The sequence below is a fragment of the Furipterus horrens genome, unplaced genomic scaffold (assembly GCF_987537825.1).
Source record: "Furipterus horrens unplaced genomic scaffold, mFurHor1.1.pri manual_scaffold_7, whole genome shotgun sequence".
Taxonomy (NCBI): Eukaryota; Metazoa; Chordata; class Mammalia; order Chiroptera; family Furipteridae; genus Furipterus; species Furipterus horrens.
In genome coordinates this window covers 3,214,542-3,239,137 of record NW_028327177.1, presented here as the reverse complement: position 1 = coordinate 3,239,137, position 24,596 = coordinate 3,214,542, and the positions used below count along the sequence as shown (strand labels likewise).

The 24,596-nt window shown below is 47.0% G+C and overlaps 1 non-coding gene across 1 annotated transcript; it reads right to left on the bottom strand.

Annotated features, from left to right (window-relative positions):
• Window positions 1-399: 399 nt before the first annotated feature.
• On the bottom strand, window positions 400-506 carry LOC150003955 (U6 spliceosomal RNA). The gene has a single exon (XR_016512484.1). It is a non-coding gene; the product is annotated as a U6 spliceosomal RNA (small nuclear RNA).
• Window positions 507-24,596: the final 24,090 nt, after the last annotated feature.

Genomic DNA, 24,596 nt, shown 5'->3' with positions numbered 1-24,596 from the left:
GTATCAGTTGTTACTTTTCCTCTTTCGTTTCTGATTTTATTCATTTGATTCCTCTCACTTTTTTTCTTAATGAGTCCGGTTAAAGGTTTGTCAATTTTGTTTATCTTTTCTGAGAACCAGCCCCTGGATTCGTTGATCCTTTGAATTGTTTGTTTAGTCTCTATGTCATTTAATTCTTCTCTGATCTAAATGATTTCCTTCCTTCTACTCACTCCGGGCTTTGTTTGTTGTTGTTCCTCTAGTTCTTGCAGATGTCGTGTGAGGTTGTTTATTTGAGATTTTTCTGTCTTCTTTAGGTAGGCCTGTATTGCTATGAACTTCCCTCTCAGGACTGCCTTCGCTGTGTCCTATAAGTTTTGGGCTGTGGTGTGTTCATTTTCATTTGTTTCCAGAAACTTTAAAAGTACAGAGCGCTTCACAAATGTGTGTCTCATCCTTGTGCAGGGACCACGCTAATCTTCTCCGTACTGTTCCAATTTTAGCGCATGCGCTGCCGAAGCGAGTACTCGGAGTCTCAATTTCACTTCCCACCGTGCCGCCAAGTCTCGGGTGAGGCAGCCCCGCTATGTTTCGCTAGAAAGCCAGAACTCCAGCTCAGCAATAAACTGGGTTGCACTTTTACTGGAAGGGTTGGAGATGTCCCCTAACTAAAGCTCCCCACGAAGCTTCTCAGATAGCTTTAACTTCAAAAGCTGTACTGTTGACTTCCTGATACATTAATTTATTTAACATATTTATTAAATGCCGGTGACTCAAAATTGTGAAACAACTAAAAAGAAAAACCAAGATTAATACAGTCAGGACTGCCTCATCGCAGGTAAATAACCCCTAAAATGGGAAAGAAGACCAACTACCAGGTTTTTTTAAACGAGCAATTTATGAACACATAGTTCATAGAAGAGTAAAAACATTTGCTGTTGAACATAAACAGGTTGCGTCTAGTAATGGTGGGATCTGCTGCTGGATTAATCACCCTGCATATAACTGTGCACCCTTGAAACAAAAGAACAAGTAACTAGAGACCCTGGGAGGGACCAGAGCAAGCACTAGAGGGGCCGTACACTTGGGAAGATGGGCAGCTCTTTCTACAGCTTCTGGACAGAGGACAGTCTCAGTGGGAGGCATGAGGGACACCTAACTCGGAGATGCAGTTAGAATCTTTCTTTAAAGAAAAGAAAAAGCGGAGGACAACCGCAGCAGCGAAGTGTGGAGGAGCGACGCAGAAGCGGGCGGGGAGGAGCTCCGAGTCCCGCACACGGTCTCGGCCCACGTGCGGGGCTGACTCTCCCTCTGCTCACCCGCGGGCCCGTTCCAAGCATCCCAGCCCAAGTCAGAATCCGTATGCCGGCCGCTGCTTGTAGTCGTGGACACATTGGAAGTGGAGGTCAGTCAAGTTAACTGCCGAAGAAGGAAACAAAACAAAAGCAAAAATAGTATTGTGGAGAGGAACATAGAAGATCCCCACAATATATGAGTAACAAAGTCCAGAATACAACTGGAAGTCATCCAGGTTATTAGATGTATTTTATAAAAGGAAACACGATCCATACGTAAGAGGCAAGAAATGAAGCCCAACCTTAAAATGACTCAGATGATGGAACTGGAAAATGATGGTTTTAAAGCAGCTATTATAACTATGCTCAGGAATAATAAAAATGTGCAAATGATGAATAAGTAATAAATATTAGCAGAAAATGAAAACTCTAAAAGGAACTAAATGGGATTTCTAAAAATGAAATATCTGAGGCTCAAGATAAGAAGAAAAGCATAGTCTTTGCAGGGAATTACCGATATATTGAAAATGAGAGCAGAACCAGTGACTCTAAATATAAATTGAGAGAAATTATCCAATTGGAAAGAGTGAGCACAAATATAATATTTTTAAAAGTCTCAACGTACAGAACGATATCAAAATTATAGCATACATGTAATTGGAGTCCCGGAGAGAAGGGAGGTAAGAATGGGTAAGAAAATAATCTTTGAAGAACTAATGCTCCCAAATTTCCCCCAAATTGATAAAATACAGAAATTTAAAAATTCAAGATGTTTAGTGGATCCTCAGGAAGCTAAATTCAAAGCCAGGAATGACGCAATCCTGTTGTTAGAACCAGGGTTGAGTCCTGGAGGGACTGGGAGAGTGAACCACTCCACAGAGAGCATTCTGTGAGAGGCAGCCGGGGAGACTCAGACCACACGTCCCAAATAACAGGAGAAAAAAAATCCTCTCCGAGAGAAAAAAACAACTGGGTTAATATTTTTAAATAATAAAGGCAAAATAAAACATCACAGATACGTGAAAAGCAGGGGGCCTGCTACCAGCAGACCTGCGGTATTTGAAATGCGAAAGGCAGCTGTTCAGGTTGGAGAGAGAGAAGTGAGGCCCCAATGAGCAAGCGGAACACGGAGCCCCGGAAATGACACACAGGCCGGTAACTCTAAGACTTTCTTCTCGCCCTCTGTAAGCTACAAAGTTGGAAATGAAAGAATAACCCTGTCGTGTGGATTTATACTGCACAGCAGCGTAATTTATGTGACAGCTTCAACACAAAGGACAGGGAGAGGGTAAATCAGCCTGTTTCATCCCATGGTTCTTGTAGTTTATGTGCATGAGTTCAGTGCAATGGACAGACACTTAAAATGTGAAGTTATAGCCCCAAAGGAAACTGGTAAATGAAAATGGTGTCCACAAAAACCCCACTGAAGTAACTCAAAATAAGGTTTTAATGGAGAATATAGAAGCCCCTTAAATATTTGACAATTCATCGTGTTTACAAATAATCCACAGATCAGAGAATTCAGATGAAAGTACTTTAATGAAGGGGTTGTTTTCTTAGACATAGTTAAGGTGTGTGGGGGCGGGGAACGAAGCTCAGAGCCTGGAGGGCAGAGCTCCTCCCTACTGGGGGGACAAAGGCTGGCAGGGTGGGGTGCGTATTGTTACCAGAGCCCAGAGAGAACTGGGCCCGGAGTGTTACCGAACCAGAGGGTTCATTGGCCCATGCACTTCAAAGCCCAATCAAACACAAGCAGGAGTTCGCCACCAAGGAAGTAAAGGCTCATTTGAGAGGAAATGGCATCACCCGAAGCCACAGCGAGCTTGTGCTCAATGACCTTGCTTCCTAAGGACTTCCAGGAGATGGGCTGTATGGGGAAGAGGCCTCAATCGTGGGGGCTAAGGGAGCTAGGGTCATGGTCAGGGGCAGGGTCTCTGCTGAGCGGTCAGTGCTAGGGGCAGGGCTGCCTATCTGGGCACCTGGCCCCGGTGTCACGTGGTCTGGTCTCACAAGGATGTGGCCGTTGGGGTCCTTCTGCTTCTCTGGCTTTGGAGCTGACATCCCTCAGGCCCACGTGGTATCTTTAGTTAGACTGAAATTCTGTCTCTGTGGTGAACACACCCCAGGCTGTGTTCCCAAGATCATTCAGTGCTTACCAGAACCTCCTTGTCCTGGGGACTTGATGGTTAAGGACGTGGCCGTGCAAAGCGGAAGGGGGCAGGGCAGGCCAGTCGGGCTGGATGGGGCCAGCCTGAGCCCAAAGGAAGGAAAGGAGGGTCGTACTGAGGAAATGCAGTGTCTGTGTGGTTGCAGACCTCTGATTACCATCGCTGAAGGCCATGCCCCAATTCCGGAGGGACCGGAGAAGAAAGAGCTTAAAGCCTCCCGTGCGGGAACCCAACCACACCCAAAGGAGGAGTGCAGCTGCAGGCAGTACGAGGTGGAAAGCCAACTCGGAATTACTGCCACGCTGGCTTCTCGAGGCTCTGACGGAACTACTCAGTCACCCCGTGATTACTGCTGCCCTTACCGTCCCCAATCTTAAATTGTTTCTCCTCCTCTGTCACCCTGTCTATCGATCTCATGGGGAAAGAAGTTCTTTTGCCATAAATCCCTCACTTTAAATGCATATTTTAAAATCGTGGGGCAAGCCCTTGTCTTCTTCATTGCTCAGTTCCTCCTCATTGAGGGCACTTAGGACAGGATTCATAAATATGCATTGAACAATGAGTGAATGGATCAGATATTTTGCATGTAAAAGTTAAAGCCATTATCGGAATTATGTGACTAGACAAATATTTTGAGAGAATTGTCAAACCATGTAAAGGCTTTGAGAATCCTTTCTTTAAATTTGAAAAATAAATTCAAAGAATCATTTGCAAACTACATGATCGTGGTATGCAAGTAAAATTGTAAGTCAGAAAAACCAATTTTTTTGTCTCCTTTTTAAGTAAAGAATGGAAAATAGCATTCTAGCCAGTAGCCAATAAAATAAAAAGAACTACTCTAGATCGATATTCATTCCAAATAAAAGGAAGTGGTGCACGTTTAAAATCAACAGCTGGATTGCACGCAGGTACAGTAGAACGTCAACAGGCAGAATGCCAAGGTCTAAGAAAGAGAGAACGGAACGCAGACAGTGCCCACACGAAGAGCTAACGTCCGTGACGTCCCCCATTAGCGCGCCCTCTGGCTACTGACTGCACCTCTTTAAAGCATGTCGCAGCCTTGCAGAACCACGGAATCTATGTGTCGAGTAGAAATGACACCGACAACACCCAGCGTTGACTGACGCGTCTGACCCCACAAAGACCTAGTTCTCTCTTGCGCGGTGTTGATGTGGGTGTACCCCGGGGGGCACATCTCCTCTGTCACATCCGTCCGGGTGACAGCGACCGAGGCCCCTTCCGACACGTGGCTCTGCCACTTCCCAGTCCCTTGGCTGCAGCCGTGAGAACGAGAGTAGGAACGATGCTGCGGGACAGTTTAGGAGCGAGGCCTGGAAACGGCAGCCACCTCCTGTTGCATGCAGCGGCCACAAGAGGACTAGAAGCTGTGGTCACGTGTGTGTCTGGGTAGAAGACAAATGAGGAGGTGACGCAAAGCGGTGGCCCTGCCAGTGCAGGCTGTCTGCCTAAACGTGGCCCCGCTTCCTTCGGGTAAGGCGTCCTGCAGCCCACAGCCGCTCTCTGTTTGCGTGCTCCCTCCAGGGGTGCGTGGCCTTTAGTTCCTTCACACACACACACACAAAAAAACTGTTCCCTGTATCAAATCCCCGTGAACTTTATTATAACTGCATTCACAGGATAACTGCTGGGCTCCCTGCACCGTTTTGCGAATGCAGGTTGCACAGGAGGCGTGAGGTGTACACGCAGACACAGGCGACACGCGAGAGGCAGGTCATACAAAGGGACGACGCCGGGTCCCCAAGAGAACGGTCCCCGAACTCCGTCTCCGGGCCCCGCGCAGGCTGTACTCAACGTCTGCTTTTCCCTGCTGCCGCTCTCCGGAATCAGCTCCCTCCGTTTGCTGTGCTGCGTGGGGGATGGTTTCCCCGGGGAGCGTGATTGCTCTCCCTGAGAACTGGCGTGAAATCCGTTTGGATTTCTCGGGCATGATTTTTCAGTTAGAGACTTAAAAGCAATCCGATTGGTTACTGCTTAGGTAGCTCCAAAGCTGCTGATCATTCACTTTCTCTGGAAGTTGAAAGCAGTAGAAGAACTGCCTTAAAGCTCGGCATTACAGCAAGAGGCAACTTTCCGCTGCATCTGAACCTGAGGGTCCCCACGGGCGGCATTTCGGCAGGCCCCCTGTAAGGGCGAGTGCCCATGTTTCCCGGCAGCCAGTTGTTCTCAGGAGCGTCTGCCTTCTTGTAGATCATTGTCATGTCAACCTTGGATCGGACTTCGGGGACCATCTGCGACACCCCTCTCCGTACACGGGAAAGGGAAGAGCCCAGCAAAGTGGGACTAAGCCAGGCCTGTGAGGCGGAGCTCCGGGACGCGGGGCTGGGGGACAGAACCCAGACCTGAAAGCGTGACCAGAGCAGAGGCACTGGTACCAGCAACGCTGGTGACCCCGCACCCCCCGGGCACAGGCCTTGTCTGCTGCACCCCACGCGCCCTGGTTACGCGGAAGGTCTCTGGAACCACCCCACTCGTCTGGATCCGTCTGCGTAGGGTCTGCTCTTCCTACCTCTCGGACCCTGAGGTGGGCCGCACGTGGGCTCCTTCCCCCGCCGGCCGCCCCGCGTCGGGCTCGGTCAGCTCCTTGTAGACATTCAGCATCGGCTTGGTTCCAGGCGGACAATTGTGCACCTTCCACAGGGACGCCCCCGGGAGCGGTGTCTGCGCCGTCTCACTTCACGATCGGTTGTAAGTTTTAGCCCCAGACATTGCAGAAAGCAGTAGAGCGTGTTAATTACGCGCTAAAGATTATGAGTTGGGAAGTCCCAGGTTTGAATTCTGACTCAGCGGCGTATTGACAGTTTAAAACACGCTAGAGGTCAGATAAGACCTGGTGCTCACAGTTGCAGAGAGAATTAAACAAGGTAATTCATCTGAAGCAGGACTGCCAAGTTTGGCAAATAAAACTACAGGATGCCCCACGCATTTTAATTTTAAGTAAACAACAGTTATTTTTTAGTTTGTATATGGTGCTAGTTTCCACATTGGGGAATGAATAGGCAACTAGAGCTATTCTTTTAAATATCTTCTGTCATTATTTCAATGACTTCATCTATGGGTAGTATTCATACATATTAACTAAAACGGAAGTATAGTGATATCACACTTTTCTGGAGTTCTCATGTTAATATTTCAGAAAACACTTAAATAAAATTTTAATGAAATTTGGATATTCATTATTAATGTTATAAACACATTGTGTTACAACTTCTAATTGCTAGACATTAACCATCCTGCTTTAATATGGATGGAAAGTTCTTGCCTTTGAATATCTTATACTTTAGTGAGAAAATATGCAAATATCTACATTGAAGATACTTACAATTCTGTTTAACTAATAAATCATTTATCCCCGCCTCAATGTAATAACTGAAATAATTGAAACTGATGTAGAGAAAGAATTCAAATAAGCTAGAATTTTAGAATAAAGTAAGCCATTATGTCTCTTTACAGAATACTTCCTAAATTACTAATAGTGTTATTAAAAATAAAAGAAAAAGGAAGTATGAGAGAAAGTTCTTGATGCTCTGGATGTTTTCCATCAATCGTAAAAATAATTCTGTCTTCTTCAGTTTTCTTCTTTGCAAGGAACCTCGCTGAAAATTAAACGAGGTATCCTGTGCAAGGCAAGGGCCTTTCATTTTTAATTAAGCACCATTCCAGAATTGCCGGTCTCTTTCTGATCAAAAATGTTAATTCTAATGTTACCACTTTTACAGTAAACTAAAGCTTGTGACATTCTTCCCTTGGAAGCTGTTCCATGGTAAATAACTTACTCTTCTTCTGACTGACAACATGATACCTTTCTTGGTTTTTTATTTTTCCTCTTTAAAGACTCATGATTTAGATGCCAAAGGATCACCAGTATTTTCTTTTACAACCGGAGTTTTAATGGAAAGCATCTCTGTGCGGGTGTGCATGTTTTATATCACAACATTAAAAGGAGTCAGCTGGTAGAGAGGGCAGATGAGTTCAGATAAAGTGAAACTGGTAGATTCATACAAAATAACTTATCCTATTTTACTAGCATGTCCAAGAAACAAAAATCGAATCATATAAATAAAAAATCACATTCTTGTAAATCTTGGAGTTTCTTCATCTCAAGTGAAAAACAAGTATGTTTTCTATTATATATGTAGATACGTGTGATGTGTGTGTGTGATCACAGCAATGCCCATATTAAACACTCCCAAACGTTTTCCTTTCACCCCATCTGTAAATCTGTAGATCTCTAACATGAAATAAACATTCCCCAGATCAGACCAGAGCCCAGGTGTCCTGTCCAGGGGCAGTTTTCCACTGAGCTCACTTGGCTTTTTAAACAGAAGGTGCCGTTCTTCTGTCTCGGTTGTTCTTTAGGAAGAATCTGCAGGGACAGAGCGCTAGGGCTGACTGAGAGAGGCCGTGCCTGTGACCTTGGCATTTACAGAGCTGCTGCATCGTCCACCGGAATCGCTTCATAACTTGGTGACTCTGTGGCCTGACTGGGGCCTAGTCCTGGACATAGACCACAGGTGTGAGCATTACTTCTCACAGGACTAGAGTGGAAATGAGCTCAAGTGTATAGCTACCGAGAAGTGCCATTTCCCTCTTTGATGCATCTGCTATGTACTACTCCTCACTCAGGACTCAGATCAGAGGCTGCCTCCTACAGGGAGCCCTCCTTGAATGCCCACCTTCCCAACACCTGTAGATGGTGACGGCTCTTTCTGTGTTTCTTCATGGTTACCTCTACCTAACAACCTAAAATACTGTATTGGGATTGCCTGTGTATTTGTCTGTCTTTCTCCATGAGGGGAGCTGTCAGTGACCCATCTTTTCCCCTCATTGCTGGGGACAGTGTCATGCCCAAGGTGGAAGCTCAGTCAGTGGCTCATGGTAGAAACAGAGCTGAGTTCCAAAAAATAACATTGGTAAAAAAATTCCCAAAATATAAATATGGAAACAAGTCGGTAGAGATCATGAAGAGAATATTACTGTTTTTCAGATTCCTCTAGGATCTTTCACACACTTCTAACATTTCTAATCTGCACTATTTTCAATATTAGGAGAACCTAAATTAGATCAAGTCTGACCTTTTCCCCTGAATAATGAAAGTTTCCCGTGGCTTGTCATCGCTTAAGTGATATCCAATTTTTATATCATTTTAAGAGATAATTGACTGACTAAATCAAAACGATAGCATCATCTTTTAGGCTAATACCATATGTAGAAATTAACAATTCTAAATACATCATCTGTGTATCTGGGTGTTGTACTGTGTGTTCCCCACCGCAGGCCAAGTCTGTTTCCATCACCAGCTCACTTATGTATGGAACCTGATGATCAACATAAGCGGACAGACTCATAGATGCAGAGCAGACCGACCGCTGTCAGAGGGGAGGGGTTTGCACGGCTGGGTGGAAAAGGTGAGGGAATTAAGCAAAAAAAAAAGCCCTCAGAGACACAGACAACAGCATGGGGGTCACCAGAGGGATGGGGGTGGGGGAGGGAGAAGAAGGTGAAGACACACGCAGACTTTTGAAAGGTATTTCTGATGTTTTAAGGAGATGCTGAGGCTGATGGGTGCGGTTTTTTGGTGTTTCATTTTCCACGTAGTCAGTGATACTGCCGTGGGCCCCACGGTGGGATGTGAATACCACAGATACTTTGTAAAAGTTTCATATCCATCATCAATTTCATTGAGAAAAACAAACACGGTACTTGGTATTTTTGTCGTCCTTTTATCTCAATTCTTCTGAAATGGTTTATTTAAATTAAAGCATTACCCAGAACAAACAGATAGTGGTAGCTCCCAAAACAGCAGAACCACTGTCCCGGTGTCCTATTCCAAGGATCAGCAAACTTCTTCCGTAAAGGCAGGATAGTTTCGGGTTGGCGAGCCAGGTGGTCTTCCCCGTAACTACTCAGCCCCGCCATTGCACCGCCAAGGCAGCCACAGACCACACGTGAGTCTCCAAGGGCACCACCGTCTCACTAGCGGGTACGGGCGTCCCAGAGGCGGCCCCACGGCGCAGTGCGTGGGATCAGCGAGCTGTGCTGTGAACCTCAACGTGGCTGAGAGGCTGGGTCTCAGCGGCCGTCCCCACAAAAGGCCAACGGGGCGGGTGCGAGGTGGCAGAGGTGTGAGCGGACGCTGTGGGGGCCCTCCTGGGACACTGTGAGAACGGATCACACCAACACGCTGTGCGCCCTGAACTGCCCCAGCGTCGGCGCTCAGGGCCGCCTCGGTGAGAATGAAAAGGCGCGAGCACGGATGTGTTCCAGTCCGGCGTCACCGACGGGCACTGAAACGTGCTTCCACGGCCACGGCGGGTGGTTCTGCCGCCGTTCTCCGTCTGCCGGTGGTGCCACCCCTTCCAGCAGGCTGGGCCCGGCGCGTTGGCGGTCACTCGCTGACCCCTTCTCTCCCCCCTCTTCTCTAGAGCCGCTTCTACTGGGCCAGGGTGATTTCTGTCTCGGCTACTCCGTCCAGTGCACATCCAAAGATGTCAATTTCTCTGTGAAGCTTTTCTAGCTCGCCCCACGGATTTTATTACCTCTGCCTCTGACCTCCTTCTATACTCTATATAATTATTATAGCAGGTCTCAGAGGTTATTGTACTCAGTTACCGCCTGTCAGGCTCTCTGTCTGCACTGAGCTGAAAGCTGGGAGCAGTCCCTTGTTTATCTGTGTAACTCCACGACCTGGGACGATGCTTGACACTAAATTAAGAACATAAATATCTGTCGCGCAAGCCCTGATTATAGAATAGATATGATTGCGCAGTCCGCCTCTGTCACTCTTTCTTTTATTATAAGCATCACAGTTTGCTTTAGAGTCTGCATCATTTCATTCTAATGTCTGCATAAAAGTCCATCACGGTCACATGTCAGGCTTTGCTCTGTTATCTTCACTCTGTATATCGAACTTATCTCCACAGTTTTACTATTCAATAAATATTAGATATTAGATATTACTGTTCTTTATTTGAAAGTTTGAGGGCGTGATTTGAATTACTCTTATCTCTTAAAAGCGTATTTGTCACAGAATTTGACTATTTTCCATAAACACGTTTTGTTGCTCCAAGTAATATTTAATATTATAAGGAAGGATATGTGTATTAAACAAAGACTTAATCTACACAAATAAATATATAATCATTTATAAATATATAAAATATAAATTTTAGAAGTATTTTGTTGAGACATATAAGGAATATTGAAATATATACATGAATATGAGATGTTTACCACTTAAAATGGGGCAAAGGAAGACCTTCTTTTCAATTTGAACAAGTCTGAGGCAAAGGGGTCAGTCTGGCAGTCCCCTACTAGGAAAAACCTAGCATCAGAGGTAGGAAAGTGCCAGTCATCTTTGGAACAATAAACCCCTAATAATTATAACCTGGAAATTAAGAGGCCAGCTAAAAAACATATAGTGTTCTCATTCTTGTATAATCCAGCTAATCCAAATGTTACTGATTAAAAGCTTACATTTTTTTTTATGTATAATTATTCATGAGCTTTCAAAAACTATTACCAGTAATTTATTTTAAAACAATTTTTTTGAGGTTTAATTTACATAGACTAAGCCACACATGCTGTATTGAAAATGGACCATTGAGTCTGTTTTTATGTGTGGGAAGCCATTATCACAATCAAAACCGTGAACAGTGCCATCATCCCCAAAAGCTTTCTTGTGTCTCACTGTGTTCTCCAACCCCTCCCCGTGTCCTGTCCGAGTCAAACTCACACTCACCTGCTTCCTGTTACTGTAGATTAGTTTTCTCTTCCTAGAATTGTATATAAATGCAGTGCTACAGCACGTATTCATTTTGTCTGGCTTCCTGTGTGCCAGCAACGATGCTAAACATTTTTATACATGTCATCTCTGTCCCTGTTTTTAAAGAGTGTCATCAAATTCTTCAGATGGCACCGGACGAGAGATGAGTTTGACGTCCTGCTTTGAAAGCAAGAGCGTCACCTAAATCCCATCCTATTTTATGACCTTCTGTGGGCCTGGTCTCTGAGCACAGGCAAAAGCCTGTCTCATCTCTTGCTTGCCAAGAACGGGTCCCCAAACCTTGCAGCTAGTCCTGCAAAGCTCATTTGTGTTGCTTCAAACCAACTGATACGGACCCATGTTACAGGAGCCGATAGAATGCTGCGCAGCGACGCGTGAATCCCTGGTTTAGGGAGTGTTGCACTAAAGGGCCATCAGTCACATCGCGTGGCCTTGGTTTCCTACAAGCCTGGAAACGCAGAATTAAACACGGGCCTCCAAAGGGGCAGCACTCATTTACTGCAGCCATCCTTCAAGTGATTTAGAGTAGCCCCCTACTGAATTTTTTCTTAATGTCAGAATTTAAAAGGACAGAACGTTGGAACTTCGAGACCTTTGGAATGTGTTTGAATACCCGGTTTCGTAACTACTGGCATAGAGATCGTCGTGAGCCACGTCCACACACGGGTCCGGGGCCCAGGCCTGGCATTTCCTGCTCCGTGCGCGCTTCGGGTTGTCCTCAATTCCGGTGGCCTCACTGGGTAACTATGGGTGAGAGGGACCAGTTCGCAGGGCTGCTGTGACGCTTTCGTGAAAATAAAAAACACGAAGAAAGCACCCGTGGAGTACTTCCTGCGCTGCCTTTGATGAGTAAGCGTGGGTCTGACCAGCTGAGAGGTCGGATGCAGTCTGGACACACACGTGAAAACACGGGTCGAGGACAACGGGGAAGCCGGGAGTGACTTCCGACCGCATTGGAGGGTGGACTGCAGGAAGCTTCTGGCAGCCAGCGCCGTGGACCTGTCCCGGGCCAGTTCCATCCCCGCGAACCTGCCCGCTCAAGCCGCCCTAAGCCCATGCTCCTCACTCAGCCCGGAGCGAGCCTGGCAGTGCCTCCGAACCTCGGTGGGCTCGTTTATAAAGTCGTAATAACCGCCTGTGGGTCTTCTCCCACGGGGTTGTTCTAAGAAAGGAATGGAATGACACAGGTCTAAGCCCTTTGCAGATGACCCTGTATGCTGCCAGACAGTTGTCAAGGCTTAGCTGTGTGCTGGGCCCCAGGGCTGTCATCTGGGTGACTGGCTGAGCGCGAGACCCTGGTCCCACCCACGCGACTGGCCGCACGCACTACACTCGCCGGCTCCTCCGGGCACATCACTTAGCCGGGGGTCAGGCTGGAGACTGACAAGAAGGGAAAGGCAGCGCCACGTCTCCCCACCCTTGAGGAGACTGTCAGTTGCGTGTGACACCCGGCGCTCCATCCCCGGGCTGCGTCTGTCCCTGAGCGGGGGACCTTTTGTTCTCATTAGGCAGCTGTCACGGGCGCTGACAGGCAGCACCGCCTGAATGAGACAGACCGATCGCAGAACTCCCCGGAAAGATTTGTAAGTTCCTCGGCCACCATCTCATCTCGTTACGGATGCCACCGCCCGCGTCGCTCCGTGTGTCACACACCCGCGTCACTCTGGGCTGGTATCCCCTGCCAAGGCCCTGTTAGAAGGAAGCGGCGTAGTCTGTTGGCACGAGAATGATCAGGCACGAGTCCCACGCCTTGTTCCTCAAAGAGAACAGTGTCAACTCTGACTGCAAGGAGAGGCTTCATTGGCCCACCTGGTGGCACACAGGAGCAAAAGCCGGGTGCATTGGGTACTGCCACGAATATAAAATAGAGAAAGGGGGCCACTGTTAGCAAAGAGATATGAGTAAAACGATGCGGATTTTTAGTGGTGGAATGGACTTTATTTACTTACCATTGTTTAACAAATAATATTTTTCGCAAATATTTCCCACTGACTATCCAGGCAGGCACGCAGCTGCCTATCAGTGTTGGCGTGTATCAGACAGGGGCAAAACGACCTCCTGCCTGCTCTCGTGAAACTTCCACCCCAGCCCAGAAGACGGACATAAATCCCACACCCACACGAATGAGCGACTTTTTGAGAGAGTTATGACCCTCCCATCAAGTTTATACAAATATATATTTAAAATGCCTCTAAACAAGAAAATTAAACTATCTTGGGATACACAGGACTTCATGGTCAAATTCTAGAACAGAATCTAGAGCGATGAGTTTTCCCCCAGTTTTGCCTCCCTCTTCCCACGGAAGCAATAAGTCTCCTTTGTTCTAAGAGCCTGAGAAGAGGCGCAGTGTACTCCAGAGTCTCCGAGTTCTTTACATCATTGTCAATTCCCCAAATGGCTTCCAAAACGAGACACTCTAAGCTAAGGCTACGGTTTCCAGCAAGAGCAAGAGGCAGACACGCCCGTGGCCGGGGCGGGCTCCTGGGTTTGTCTGTGTGACTGTGAAGGGCAGCAGGCGTTGGTGGGGGTGGGATGAGGTTCTGTCGGTTCTTTCAGCCTTCGCTGTAAGAATGAGCCAATGCTCACCCTGAGCACACCCAGCCTGCACCCCACGACCCAAGCGGGCCACGTGCACCCTGGCCAGGCTCCAGGTGGGGATCCGGAGGCCAGCTGTTGTGGGGCATTAGCTTTGGGCCCCCCTGTTCGTGGCCTTCCAGATGGAGGGAAAATACTGACCCAAGGCCATGGACAGGTCAGAGCTACAGGATAGGAAACAGCGCCGTGGCTCAGGCGGAATCCTCAGGATTCAACTTCTTTTTCCGTCCCCTGCCGTGCGTTCTTTTGTGTTGGTTTCCTGTGAAGGCAGGTCCTTGAAACAGACTTCAAAGATTAATTTGGTTAACAAATAAAAATAAATAAAGGAAGAGGGAGCTACAGAGAGAGAAACCAGGCTAAGCCATGCATGGAGATCTCTCTAGTATTGTTAGTGCCTGCATATCCCAGACGCTCAGTAAATATAAGCCTGCTGAATCTAAATTCCATGAATTAAAATACCTTTCTTCGTAGTCCAGCACCTTTTCCATTGCAGGTGTGATACAAAATGTAAGAAGAAATAATACAAAATGATGACGGGGCTTCCAGAAGCGACCAAGACCGAAAGCCGTGGGAACTCCAGCCGGAGAGGGGCCCTCTGGCTCCCTTTTCTATCAATGTATCTTCCAGTTATTCTACGCGGAACATTTTCCAGTAGGTAGACTACTAATCATCAGCTTGGGAATCATCGCCCTGGTGTTCATTCTGGGTCACTTCTTTCCTGTCTTTGGGACGAGAGAAATCACTCACCCCTCCAGAGCAGATCCCTTTGATCAGCACGGTGAGGGCGGCATCACGTACTTCCTCAGTTTGCTGGGAGGACCGCTTTGGAGAGCGTAGGTGGAAACTGGCGCCTAGTAGTTTCTGTATAAACGGATGTTATATATGCACCTAAATGACAAGGAGGCATGAAGCCTGTCTCTCTAATTTTCTCACTTACTTTGATTCAATTAATTTGCATGAGCTTATGATGCTACGTTGCCAAAGATTGACTACAAATTCTGAGGTGTCTATACCTTCCTTTAACATTTGCCAAACAATTTGTTAATGACACCATTTTAAATGAGCCTGCATTTCATGAATCATAATCCAATTAAGAATGAGACAGCGCAAAGTTGATAAAAACCTTTCCTCGGATAGGAATTACAGTCTGATTTTAATGACGAGACACATCAAGGTGAGCTGATTTCTGAGCTCCCTCCTTGTGCTCATCATGTGCTTGGTTTTCAATCCCAGTCAAGTCGGCTCATCGCAGAGTGGGTGACTCTTGAGGATCATGGCCAGGAGACGGGGCCCTGACGCGCACCCTCCTGCACTCCCATTCCGGTGTCGATGCTTCGTATTTCTGTAACCTTGGGCAAATTGAACTTGCCTTTCTTATAAATAAATGCCCCTGCCCCCCGCCCCCATCTCAGGCTGGATGCCGTGTCTCTGTGCTCCTCTCCTTCTCTCTCAATACCTTTGCGGGTAACATCATGCACGTTTCGGTCTTGCCCGTAGGCAGGGACGTCCCAAAAGGAATGACCTACATCTTCCAGATTGTCACAGAGAAGGTGCTTGATAAGTAATCATTGCGTAGGCAAATGTACCCACTGGCACCTGAAAGCTGCAGTGACACCCACGGCAGCGGCTGTCGTTACACTGCCGTATGGTTGTAACCGTAACAAGAGTAACTTACACAGTTAGCATTTTGAGTCCATGTTAAACACTTAGAATTTGCCGGGCACTGTTCTAAGGGCTTTGTGCTTATTCGTTCGTGTCCCCGTTCCAACGGCTCTGTGAGATATTTGCAACAGTTCGCTCATGGCGTGTGCACGGAGCCTGAAGCTGTAGACAGATCCAGGAACTGCCTCGGAGGTGGGGGCCTGGAAGTCATTCCTGGGCGCTCAGCTAGCCCGCACTTCAACATCGTCTGGTTTTTAAGTTATTCTACAGTGAACAGGGCAGCTCCTACCACAAAGCGTTCTTTGCACCAAAATATCAATAGTGCTGAAGATAAGAAATCTTTCTCTAGAGTATGGATGTGCTTATTTTGAACTAACTTATATTGAACTCTTCTTGAAGTCGTTCTTAATTTTTTGTGTGTGTTTCTAAGAATCCCTAATAGGAGTTTTTTAAAATGTAATTTGACAGCCCTCATTCAAAAAAAAAGTTGATATAATGGGGGTCTTCTGTTCAGGCCCAGGTATCTGCAGAGAAAAATAGAAACATAACCCACTCCAAATGATTCTGGTATAAATAGCTGATGGATTTTACTTTGAGAAATAACACAGGGAAGAGATATGGTCTGAATAAGACTATGTGTCGTCTAATTTCCTCATATATCACAATTATTTATGTCTCTATCTCCCTTGCTGAAACACTAGATCAACCATTTTATATTCATGAAGAACTTCTGATTTTCCAGGCCCAAAGTCGCTGCACTAGAGCAGTAACGAACGTGGGGATCAAACCGTCTGAACTCGGGGGTGACGGATCTGACTGCACCGTCCACCGCATCCCCGCATCCCGCCCGTCCCTGGGACTGCCCTCTGTACCCAGGATGCCTGGCAGCCCCTCCCTTCTTCTTCAGCACACCCGGCGTGCAGAGCACTTACATGGTGTGCATGCTGATCGACACGTGTGTGCGTGGCCGTGAGCATAACAACACGCCTTCCTGGGATGTCTTGTCAGGGCGAGCGTTCATTCCCACACCTGTTCTCAAGTATCCTCACCCCTCAGAGCTCACACATCCAAAGGATCGTAAAGCCCACAGGCAATGCATCCCACACCACTCCCATAGAAAGCCCAGTGTCTGCGTGGTCTTTCATCCAGTTGAAGTCCAGCACTAACTGAAACGTTCCCTTCTTGGTGGGCATTTTTCTCTCGTTGATGTTTAGTGAAAGAGTCAAGAAGATAACAAATGGTTTTCCTATGTTGTTCTTCCCCCTTTTAATTTTTACCCCTACAGGATACAATCCTATTAAATGTATCAGCTCAGAATGTGACCTGTAATAGATATAAAAATAAATTACTTACCTTGGTCTTGGCCGTCCAACTTAACAATGACTCTGTGGTGGAGAAAGAAATGTATTAATGTCTAAGTTGCACGATTCTATTGCAAGTCTCCACAATCCTCTTCCTGGTGGCCTTGTTCCCTGGCAACAGATCTCAGTGTACGAGACTGAAAACAAAGTCGTCCTTTTTTCCAAAAAACAGTTGGATTCAGTGAAGATAAAAATCTTTCATTACCAAAAGGATGTTTCATAGAACTTTCCATGCATTCTTCATCATAAATAGTTACAGAAAATTAACGGGTAGCTATTTTATGCTTTCAATGTAGTTACTATTTTTTCTCTAATTCTCTATAAAATTGTCTATTGGTGATTCACCTAAGATTAGATCTTATTATCTTGATAGAATAAACTTTTGCCTATAGAATCATTATTTAGATCAAATTGGTTGGCCAGGCTCATGGATGTGGGTGAGGGCAGAAGGTGGCTGGTAGGGGCAGATACTGCTCCGTTTAACACATCTAAAGTGAATTATAGTTAGGGCACATTTTCCCACTGTTACACAGTTACTGAAGACATCAGGGATCCTAAGGCCACACTTGATAGAAGGAACACACACACACACACACACACACACAGAGACAGAGAGAGAGAGAAAAGAGGGAGAGAGAGAGAGGTGGCATGAGGACAAAACAAGTCGTTTAGTTATAAAAATGTTTTTCCATGACTACCTTGAGGTATGTTGTTAGGTTTTCAACATCAGGTCTGAAAGCCTAGAGACATGCCGTGGGCACGGGCGGAAGGGCTGGGCTTAAACAGGGTGCTTGGTCAAGCTTGTTTAAGATCTTGCTTTCAAACTGCTTCTAACATTTTCGCATAATACTCTTATCAACAGGCCAATATTTACCCCGAAATGTTGAAAGTATCCCTCCTAGAGAATATGCTAGGGAGGTAACTGTCCCTGTGTTGTGCATCGTCTTAGCCAAAGGCAGACGAATGGCTGAACATTTGAGGTTCCTGGATTTACAGATCTGTGTTTTACCCTTCCCCCAAATAACACCAGAAGCAACCATTCTTTTATTTTCAACCAGCCATTCACAGCTCCTTCAGAAAGTCTTTTTGACCCCATGGGAGTTTTGTCTGGGTTGAATTTTCTGGAACACAAAGGCACAGATTCTGCCTTAAAGTTCGGTCAAGATGCAGGAAGGCAGCGAGAACAAGGCTGCATTCTGCTAAATGCAGCAAAAGCAAAAGACGGGGAAATCCGGGATGTATTTGAAGATGCAGAGCAGTTGTCTGGGTAGTCGGGGTGCGGAGAAAGTCTTTCCTGAGCCGGGGTGAGGTACGTGGAGAGGGGAGCCCTGGGAAGCAGCATGCTCGGTTAGGGGGTTCCCGGTCGTTAGTCAGGTGGAAGAGAGAGGCTGGGGCTCGCAGTGCGTGAGAGGTGCTGGTGATGGTCTCCTCTCCTCCCCTCCCCCTCTCTTCTCTTCATCTCTCCCAGCACCCCTTCATTGGAGTTGTTACCCATTTACCAAACCCTTCCCTGATTTCAATCACTTTGGCAATCTCTCCGATAGCATAGCTTTGGCACCCTGCAACCCAGACATAATCCGAAACTTACTTGGTTCTGAGCTCAGTTCATTGTAAACTCCAGTTGTTTGTTTTGTTTTTTATATTCAATGGCTCTGCCCTTCTCTTTACATCGCTGTGTTTCTATTTACATGCATAATCATTGTTTCCTGAACACCCTGAAATGGAGGTGCAACCTCTGATAGAAACAGAGAGTTTCTGGACAGAACCATTCCAATGCTCAACTTTAGGGTGGAGATTGGAGGGCAGGGGAAAGCCATGGGAGAGAGATAAGGAGACATTATTTTCTCGGTCCGAGAAATTTCAGTGTTTGAACGTGAAAGCCAGCTGCCATTTCAAGACTCTTCAAAGGAGCAGTGTTAGAGGGATGATTTTATTCTGCGTCTCTTATCATCTCATTTTGAGAGTGACAGTTGCGGGTCCTCCTTGGGACTAATTGCCTTTCTCTGATCAAGCTCTTCCGTCTCTAACCCTGAGAGTCTGTCTCTGGTCAAGTTCTTGTCTACGTCTGCATTCCACATCCCTGACAACACCCTGGTGGTCCGATTGCCTCTGAGGAGGAGACTCTCTGGCCCAGCACCTGTATTCTGCATCAGTATTTCTTCAGAGAGGTGGATCCTAGTTACTGGATATTAGGTTGCATTCATGATAGGTCTCATGCTCTCTTTTTAATAAATTCTATCATATCTTGGGCAAGAGAAATATAAGAACTTGTTATGAAAATAATGAGAGACTATAAAGGATGTGAGTTGGCATTGAATATGAATTTTTAATCAGCCTGACGAATATGAGGTTTCAGTCTTGCTCCTAATCAGTCAGACAGTCATGGGTTTGAATCTCAACTCGCTGCTTAATGAGGCAAAGTAAGCTTCCTCCTTTTGCAACATCCCGTTCTCCCTTTCATCTCCCTGGCCTGCAGTTTTACTCTGCGTCTGCCTTGCCCACTAGGCTGCGGGTTTTCTAAGGAGAGGGACGGTACCCAATCCTTCTCAAACTCTACCGCCAGCTCGGTGCCCGCCCAAGAATGCCCACATGATAGTGTATGTGTCACAGGGGAACGGATCTATCCGGTCGCATTCTTCCTATTCAATCTCAGATAGATGAGGGAGGGATGACGTTCCTCAATACCGCCGAATGCTTCCTTCTTGCCCCTCTTGCCCCAGCACCTCAGGGAGCGCTCTGTTGCACACTAATTCATGGGTCTTCAGATCAGAAAAGGTTCACCTGACGTCACCTTATCAGCTAACAGGTGAAATGTGGGTGGGCAAAGGCACATTCTCCTCTCAGTCGGGAATAAACAGGACGGGTAAGGTAGTTGTTCGACCCTTCTGGAATTTGAGGGAATGGCACACTTTAGTGGTAGTCGTGAATACAGACGTGGCTTGTCAGGCAGGATTAATGGGGTTGGTTTTCAACACTGCGGCGATTTGGTTCCTAAAATGTGCAGACCTTAGCTGGCATGGGAAGGGGATGGTCTGCTCACCCTTTATAGAGTTTATCATCACCGTCAATTTTTATTTTCAGTGAAGTCTGGGGACTTCATCTTAATTGCTGCTGATGAAGCAAATGATAGGAGAAGGCTCGCTTGATGCTTGATTTTGCATTACCAATGGGCTCTGTCAAAATCTGAAAACTCATTTCTGCAATTATAAAATGTTTCATTAGGAGCCGTGGAAGGGATATGTGTGTGTGAACACACATAACCTTGTGTTTATCGAAAAGCCCATCTAGAGTGTGTCGGTCGGCTGGCTGCCCCGGATATTCCCACGTGACTAGGACACCGTGTCCGCTTCAGAAAAGCTTATAGGCTGGCTGGGAAGACAATCACGCATGACACGGATTACCAAGGAATGTGGTTAAAGGCCCTGGCGGCCAACCGTGTGGGACTCAGGGACCGCACTAACGGGTTCATCAGCGACACTCAGAACAGCGGACGTCGCTAAGGCCTGGCGGAGGAGGGGCTGCTGGGGCCCCGGCAGCAGGAGACGGTTTCCACCAGCACCTCCGTCTCGGACATTCCGGGGGGAGGAGTGGGTGCGTGGGGCTTTAAGGGTAAGAACGGCGTGTGTGATTTGGGGTCTTCATACACGCGTGACCATAGCACAGGTATGTGCAGACGAGTGCGTGCAGTGATGGGGGCAGACAGGGTGCAGGTCAGAAAGGAACCGGAGCAACACACACGACTTGCAGTTACATGCAGATGAGGAATGGCTGCGCCTGTTCGCTGTTTGCATGTGGAGAGAATGGATTCTGTGTGGAAGCCCAGCTGATGGAAACATTCAAGCTTCTGGATACAGAGGCTCTCGGCCCACGATTTTTATATGCGTGTGTTCAATTCACTTGATCAGATCCCCACACTGGGCCTGGCTTGAACTTAGCTGACTGGACAACCACGTGTGGCGCCACACGTGGGCACGCATGGAACATGCCACTGAGCCCTGGGAGCACGGAGTCCGGTTTCAGGGACGTGAGCCTCAGAACGCACCTCACTGCTGATGAAAAGCAAGAAGGTGGATACGTTCTCTTCACAGAGAGGCTGCAAAACTGTAACAAAGGGATCACATTTCCATTGGCCGTACAGTTTAAAAAATTATTTCCTAACACTTAAAAATAGAGACTTAACCAAAAAAAAAAAAAAAAAATCCTGATAAGGGCCATTTTTAGAAAAGGCATGGTAGCTGTGTTAAGAAGAACAAACTCCCAGGGAAGAAACCACTCACAGGGTGTAAGGTGGAAGGCAGGGAGTATCACCGATGATATTGTAATAACCACGCGTGGGGCCTGACGGGTGCTGGACTCACCATGGTGGGCACTCCGAATGGGATATAAATGTCTAATCGCCATGTTATATACCCAAAACTAATATAGTGTTTCATGTTGACTATAATTTAAAAATAAATCTAAAATACGTGTTATATAAACCTGAAGACAAATAAATGCCAGCCGCCCTCTATTCCATTCGTGTGCCTGTTTGAAACAAAGACGTTCCGTTCTCCCCTGAAAGCCGGTGCCTGCTGTGCAGATGGGGGACGGACAGGGACCAAAAGGGAAAGCAAAGAACTGGAGGCGGGGGAGTGTTTGGAGGACGACAGAGGGAAGGGGCGGAGCAGGAGCTTCCTGCGGGACCCCCCACGCTCAGGCCAAGGGCCAGCTGTCATTTATTTATGTCACAAGTGTCCCTGAGACAAAGCTAGTACACAGTGGATCGGAACTTGAATCAAGTATATAGTGTTAGCCGTAATCTAGAACCTGATTTTATATACTTTTTGTGTCCAGAGTGCCTTTTAAATATCAGAATCTGATTTATATATAAAGAATGATTTAACGACTACACGGAAAGAATACATACATGAAACATGAGAATGTATACATGCAATATACACATGCATGTTTGTAAAGACACTATGGTTTGTTGGCAAATAGTCCAGAATTTAGCCCAACTCACGCAACATCTCTCTTGCTGTATGTCATATGTCAGTAATACTGTCTTAAAGCTCTTCGGTCCATGTAGTTTTGAGTAGAAGAATGCAGTTTCACATTCACGTAAGGCTTACGGCCAAAGGAATCCCACGGAAACAAAGTGCAGTCGCCTGTGCTCTCTCAGGCCACATGAACACGGGACGTGGCCTGAGACGGTGTCCGTGCCTTGTCTCTGTCCCTGCCCCGGAGCACAGAGCCACTAGCTTCCTCGGTGAAGGCCTGGCCTCGTATCTGCCACGAGCGTGAGGCCTCCTGCTTTTCAGAAGGCAAATATTCCTTTGTCTCTATTACAGCTCTGTCCTCCCTCCGACTGTTCGCTTCAAAGGAAGGGCAGTCGGTCCGGTGACCGTAGGGCCCCAAAGGCAAAGATGGGAGTATCTCCAAACGACAAAGGTGACCTCGGGCTTAGTCAGGTAAGATGCTAAGAATAGATGCCCATTCATCCCTGTCACACGGGTCACAGGCACCGCTGTCAACAAAAACGGGTGGCCGCCTACCTAACGGTGTGCGCTCAGCCAGGATATTACGGGGCAGACAGCGATCCATCTCGACAGCCCCGCCTGCGCCTGTGGTCGGGTCAGCATGTCACCCTGGCTGTGCCGGCAGCCACAGCACTCACAGAGAACAGCGTGGGCAGGAAGTGGAAGGAGGCGACCACCGGCGAGGAGAGAGATGATTTGGGGTAGTGTGTTAAAGAAGACAGAAAGTTCTGCATGTGAATGCCCTTGAAGCTATAATTAAATTATCAGAAATTAAAATCACTATTGATGTTGCCCATACGACAGAAGCTTTCTCTTCAAAGAGTCCTCTTAGCTACTTCGTTCTCTGTACTTAGGGATCATCCTCTTTTCATAGACGCACTAATTACATTGCATATAGATGTAGTGTGAGCCCCCCCACCCCTATTTCCAATTCCAATAAGCAGCGATGTGTGTTTATAAGAGGGACTGTTTGATGTAGAAACCATGTGTGTCTCAGGACAGGCACTCGAAACTAATAACGCATTTGCAGGACAGAAGGTTAGGGAGGGAAGTGCAGGTGAACTTCAGAAGACTCCTTTCTGATAGTGGGTCACCATGGCTGGCTCAGGTGGGGACCGCCCCTCCTTTCCCGGCACACACTCAACACCTGCATGGCAGACGCCACCTGTATTTTGGGTGCAAGGGCCTGGAACTGCCACCCTGGTTTTCCAGTGCAAAAAGAAGTGCACGTGTGAACAGTCCCGTACGTGTGGGAATGAATGAAACGCATGAAATAAGCAGAAGGCTGGAAGGTTCCGTCGTGTTTCTGTCTCCCTGGCCGGCAGTCCGTGACTAGTGCAGCTCTGGGGTGCACGTGTGTACAGACCTGTGTGTCTGTGTTCTCGGCGTCCTGGGCTCCCTCCGCCTCAGAAACCTGGTCTTCAATATCTATTTTCACGTCAGGGAAATGTACTTATAAATGTATTTATAAATGAAGTCGTCGTCGGCAGCCGTCCGTCTCGAGAGACGATGGTGTAGCTTCTTAAGAGTCTATCTGCACCGCCGAGAATGGTTGTGCAGTCCGACTCGGGAGTGACACAGTATCTGTCTCCTCCCGTGTTGAATCGACATCTTGCGATGACGCTGGAGTGTCCTCTCCAGTGAAGCTGAAGCTACAGAGCCTGGGCAGGGTGATATGGAGGGTCTGCTGTTGCCCATGCAGCAGACCCCCCCTCTCTTCGCAGCTGAAGGGTCCAAGGGAAAGACGGAGTCAATACAGCTTGGCTTCAGGTGCGCCGCAGGAGTTGCCGGTGTTGACTACAACGTCAAACCGCCTTAGGGACTCCGGCTCCAGATTTTCTGTAATACATGTGAAACCAGTGTAAGTGACAATAAGCAGTGGGTGCATAGATACCTACTGTTACACCTCACCCAAAGGCACCTTTATTTTGGCCCTGTTTTGTTTCTCTCTGTCGAAGTCCTGATTCCGAAGTTGCCAAATATTCTCTGCTTGACGTGGATTAGGCTGTGGACAAAGGATGGGGCTGCCATGGGGCGGGGACAAAGTCTGCATGTTTGAATAAGACTTGCTGGAGTGTTCCAGGAATCAGGACTCCGGAGAACTGGATTTCCTGTGGATGAACGTTTTTATTTAGACTCTTTTCAAATTGATTGCAAATATGTAAGTCCCCCATCTTCCTTCATCAACGTCACATGATTGCATCTTTGCCTAATGACTGAGTTCTTCCAGACCTTGGGCTCCTCAGTGTTCACTCTGTGGAATCTGACGTGGATATGAATGTTTTAGGCGGTTGAGTTTGTTTTCTTCTGAGTGTAGAGGGCAAATATTCATGAACCGATATGGTTTTGACATAATCCTTAAATACTTACAAATAGGTGACGTATCCAAAAATATTAGGTAACTGTGATAATAATATAACATGTGCTATTATTTACTGTTTAATATACAGATCAGGCATAGTACAAAAAAACACTAACTTGCATTAGCACGTTTACCTCTGAAAAGCACACTAGGAGGCTGGCACGGTGAACCCCTCTGACACTGGGCGGGGGTGGGGCTTCTGAAACGTCGCTGGGTCTACACAGCTCCTGGGGATCTTAAAATGCGGAACCCAGTTCATAGCCCTGGGGTCAAGGCTGGGATGCCGCATTCCTAACAGGCTCGTAGGCGATGCCCGTGATGAACACTTCGGGGGATCCTGCTCCCCCAGTTA